This window comes from Poromitra crassiceps (assembly GCF_964638095.1).
Source record: "Poromitra crassiceps genome assembly, chromosome: 2".
Lineage (NCBI taxonomy): Eukaryota > Metazoa > Chordata > Actinopteri > Beryciformes > Melamphaidae > Poromitra > Poromitra crassiceps.
The window spans coordinates 15,588,454-15,593,453 of NC_139624.1; the positions used below are offsets into that span (position 1 = coordinate 15,588,454).

The following is a 5,000-nucleotide window of genomic DNA, read 5'->3' on the forward strand; positions in this document are numbered from 1 at the left end:
TTCAAATACAAAGGCCAATCCCACACAAAGAAAAGAACTGGAATGAAAATTGGCTCCATCTAGTGGGCAGGAAGGGGAATACAGGAGGGGTGTTAGTACCATGCTTTACCCCCAATGCAATCTGGCAAATGTGGATGTTTATTTATTCCTCTACATGCCAAATGTACATGCCTCTAGCACGTGTCAGCACTATTTAATGATGTGGTCAGGATCAGCTTGTCTGAGATGTGTTTAGTCTTGAGCAGGGGTGGGCAAATATTTTTCCTGGGGGGCCACATGAGAAACCCAGTTTGTTGCTGCTGGCCCAAAAATAGATTGCCATGCAGTAACCTCTCATTTTATCACTAGATTGAATTATAGAAAACATAATGAGAATGAATAAATGAGATCATGAGATCATTAATGAGAGCTTGCTCTCAAGGGCCGCCCCTGTATAAATAAAGGTAAAAGAAAGTTTGATTGAGCCTAATTGGCTTGATTTTTACTGATAGTCTCTCTCTCTCCCTCTCTCTGTCTATCTCCTCTCTCTTTCTCTCTCTCTCTCTCTCTCTCTCTCTCTCTCTCTCTCTCTCTCTCTCTCTCTCTCTCTCTCTCTCTCAACTCTCTCCCCTCCCTCCCTCCTCCCATCCCTCCCTCCTCCCATCCCTCTCTCCCTCCCTCCCCTCTCCCCGGGCATGCGCAGTCAGTCTCGTGGTGTCAGTACTTCCGTGTTGTAGCTGTCAGGCAGCTCGTGAGGAAGCGGCGGGAGGCGGTAAGAGATCAAATAGATCAATCCCTTGACTTCAAACTGATCACATCTGATTAATGATCCAGTCAGTGACGTCACGGCGTGTTGCTTTGATGTGACCGGCCCGGGGGCGCGCGGGACGCGGCCGTTGGGCACGGTGGGTTTCTGACAGTCAAGCCAGTTAGTCAAACTAGCGAGAATAACAAATACCACGTCCGGTCTATTCTTCAAAATAAAAGACTTGTAGACCAGTAGATGGGTCTCTGCAGCAGCAGAATTCGTAACGTCAGTCTGGAGTTACTTCCGGTGTTGTTGCTAGACAACGCGGGGGTACGCGGATCGCACTCGCTTATAGGTTACGCCCACTGACCCCAAACTCAATACAAAAACCTGTTCGTTGTACTGTTGTCTTGCTTGTCACGCGCCCGACTGCTATAATATGACTTTAGAGCTGTTATGAATCAGTGGGATCTTTTGTAATATTCGGGCTAAAAACCGAAGCTCAGACCACGTATGTGTCTTGTTTATTTACAAAATTCATATATGCGGCCATTGCTTTGAATGGCGAGTGAGTGACCCCTAGTTCCGGGTCACGTGCTGCCCCCCTTGCTCGCTTGCTCACGTGACATCAGGCTGACCTTACCAATACTGCAATATGTATGTGACAGCCTGACAGGGACTGGTGTTTGGGCAGTGTTGGGTACGTTACTCAGGAAATGTCGTTACTGATTACGCCTTTAAAAAGTAATACAATTACTTTACTTATTAATTGGTATGAAAAGGAATTAGCTACTCGTTATATTATTAATATATTACTTTTGCTACCACCCCTTCCGTAAAGTGACGTACAACCTGTTTAGCCAGCTCCTTTCAGAACTGAATCCACTTTATTGCGACAATGAATCGAGGAGTCAACAATCAGCCAAACTGAATACTTTTTAATTGATTTGCCCACCTACCTAGGACAGAAAACTAATCACGTTCTGGTAATGCTGTAGTCTCACATAGCCCCAGTGGTGAGTAGAGAGTAGCCTACTGAGAATCTATAATCAAGTACAAGTACTCCCATAATAAAACAAATATTCAGGTACAAGTAAAAAGTACCATGTGAGTACAAGTTACTTTCCATTTTAATATTTTTAGGGTGTGGGGGCTATGCAAAATGATGAAGAAGAAAAAAACAGCACTCATTGAAACTTTTTCAGTAATATGAACAATCTCTCACTCCCATGGCTTTTAGACAAAAACTACTGATACTCACTGAAATCATGTCACTAAGTTTTATATTGAAAACCACAAATACAAATGATCAGCTTTTTGTTTGCATAAACATTAAAATAACCAGCATAGCCGATTTCTCAGCTTCTTCTTCTTCGGTGGTTTATGGCGGTTGGCATGCTTAAAGTGTAACTAACCCCCAAAACACTTTTTTTCAGCTTTTAACCAATATATATGACTTTGGGGGTGATGTGTGAAGAATTCTGGTCAAAATTTCCACATTTGACACCAAACTGTTGCCATTTTACCATTTGTATCATTTTTCAGCAGCATACCTGGAACACTGCTTTTTTTTTCCCTCAAATGAATGGGATATTTGACACGTCATGACGTCACCATGAACCAAAGACTATGGGATTTCAAGATAGTTACTCCCCTACCCCCCCTGTACCCTTTCGGCTCCTCACAACTCCAAGCCTATTCCCATGATGTCACTTGACCTGTTAATTTATTACAATCGCCTGTTATTTTCCTACCAACTCCTATGTAACACAATACTATCAATAAACGCCACTATAATCATAAAACGAAGGACATTGCATTGTGTTGCTGTAAAATCATTCCCAACCTTTTATAAATCTCCAAAACAGCAACTTTTCAGGAAGTTTGCTCTTAACACATTGAGTGCCAAGGACGTCTCTGGACGTCCTAAAAAAATGTAACGAGGAGTGCCAAGGACGTCTGTGGACGTCCTAAAATCATAATTCATATTATTCCATAATTCTGCTGTTTAAGGTCGTACCCAGCCAGTGAGCATGAATCCCTTCAAGGGATCACACGGCGCCACCTTAAACATCGACACGGGAGCTGCGCCACCCACCTCAGATCCTTTACTTTGTGCAGGAGACAGCAGGGAAAGACGTGATCAAAGAGGAAACCGATGCATGCTTCAGCCAGAGCCGTATAGATTGCTCTGTCTGCAGCGGACAGTGGGCTCGGCTGCATCCGCGCTCACAACTGAGCTCTTATGCTTCTATCTATCTCCACACGATTCCCTGCCAGAAAGCCAGCATCCGAAGCCGAACGGCCAAGCCTTTTCGTTCAGTCGCGTTTGGCATTTCCTTGTTGCGCGCTGGGATTCGTCCGGGGCAAAAACGGAGTCTGTGAGAAAACAAACTCTGTGCGTGTGGGGAGGAGCCCGCAGCTCAGAGGTGGAGAGGGGGGGGGGGGGGGGGGGGGGGGGGGGGGGGGGGGGGGGAGGAGGGGGGGGGGGGGGGGGGGCACGCAGGCTGCACAGAAACCACACCACGCCACCACATCAGAAAACACCAGCCAGAGTCAGTGAATGTGCTCGAAATTAGAGTGCAAAAGGTATTCATAAAAGTGACTATATCTTGGAAAGTAAAAAAAAACGACAGAAAACCCTTGAAAGTGCACTTTTTTCAGAGGCTGTCATTTCATAATGGAACTGTCTAGAAACAAAATTTCTTCTTTGGAAGAAGCAGGAGTGTTCAATGTTTCATTAAAGTCCAGCCCCGTCAATATAGCCCTAATAGAAAAAATTCTATAGCTGTTTTCAACTGAATGGAAGTGAATCTGACACAGGCTGCAGACAATTTTACTGAAGCGCTGTGGCACTCAATGTGTTAAAATACTGAACCAAGCGTCGTCGAAGTTGGCACATGTCTTAATTATTAGGGGTGCACCGATCGATCGACACGCAATCTGTATCGGCCGATTTGGACCTCAAATATGTGATCTGCTGTTTCCGATATTCCTTTAATGTTGCCGATCGCATAGCCGATCATGCTGCACGTGAGAAACATGAGGCAGCCCATTTTCATGTCTTCAATGTCTATCGTTTAACTTTCATATTGTGCTCTAACGTTTATATCATTGTGTTGCAAAGCACACGCTTTGCTTTCGTCAGTGTACTCACCTCCATGCACACACCGCACCAGACTGTCAACACACCCCTTGCGTCTTTGAATCACACAAATCAGCTGGTGATTAGAGCAGCCTCAGCAGAGAGAAGTTACCTCCAGTCCTCCCGCCTACCGAGGCATTTGCATGCTGTTAAGTCCGTGTGTATTAAAGTCCCAGATTGACACGGTGGTACTGTGGTAGTCGGGGTAGTGCACGCGCACACACAGACAATTTCCACGCAAGCATTGATGTTCCCGCGGGCACTTTGAAGGAAGCGAAAGTGTGCGGCTGAGTATGTGGATGTGCGCTCCGTTCAGACGGACTTTCTTCCTTTCTTTAGACATCAGTTGAACATGTTCTAATCCCCTTCTTCCATGTGTGCGTATATGACCAACCAGTAAGTCATTATTATGTTAATATTCCTGTATTGCATTCCCTTTTGGTTTTAGATCGATCTACCTGCAATCATTGCAATAACGTTTGTTTAGGCGTGCACTTGCGGTTTGATTGTCTGTTGCGCTAATTAATGCCACTACTCAGATGGAGTTTAGCTCGTGTGTAGCTTGTGATTCTGTTGTTTCTCCCGTCATGTAACCCTGTCACCATTATGTAGATCGCACTCATAGTGCTGCTAATTATAACACTGTAACTCGGCCTCGATGGGCGGGTCGTTTTGATGTTCGTTCGATGCGGATCCCAATGTATGACGGTTATTGTGCATAACCCCGGTTCTATGAGTGGGAGCTCTTTGGCTTTAGTCATGATTCAAGACTGGTGTTTAAGAGTAACTGACTTACAGTTTACCTAATTATCATTTATATATTATTAGTTGTTAATTATCACTATAATTGGCCTATATAACAGCAAGCTTGGTTACTGACCCGTTTGTATATTTTATTGCCTCCTTTTTCCAGACCACACACAATCCTACTATTCCTGTCATAATGCTGTAAAGAGCCTATACTGCTGTACTGTACTGAAGAGAACTGACAACTAAACGGTTGAACTCCCATCTGTCTCCTGCCTCGTGTTTTTACGGACACCCCAGGGCGTATATATATATATATCGGTGATCGGTAATCGGTAATCGGTGATCGGTCGATGATCGGTTGGGCAGATATTTCTCATA

General features: G+C 44.7%; 1 protein-coding gene across 2 annotated transcripts in view; it reads left to right on the forward strand.

Annotated features, from left to right (window-relative positions):
- Positions 1-698: 698 nt before the first annotated feature.
- The window catches only part of l3mbtl4 (L3MBTL histone methyl-lysine binding protein 4), a 52,055-nt gene continuing 47,753 nt past the window's right edge, over positions 699-5,000 (forward strand). Inside the window, exon 1 of one of the 2 annotated variants that reach the window (XM_083652077.1) lies at positions 699-751. The gene's annotated coding sequence lies outside the window, so the exon portion shown is untranslated. The remainder of the gene's footprint in view (positions 752-5,000) is intronic. The other variant, XM_083652078.1, reaches the window with a different exon arrangement.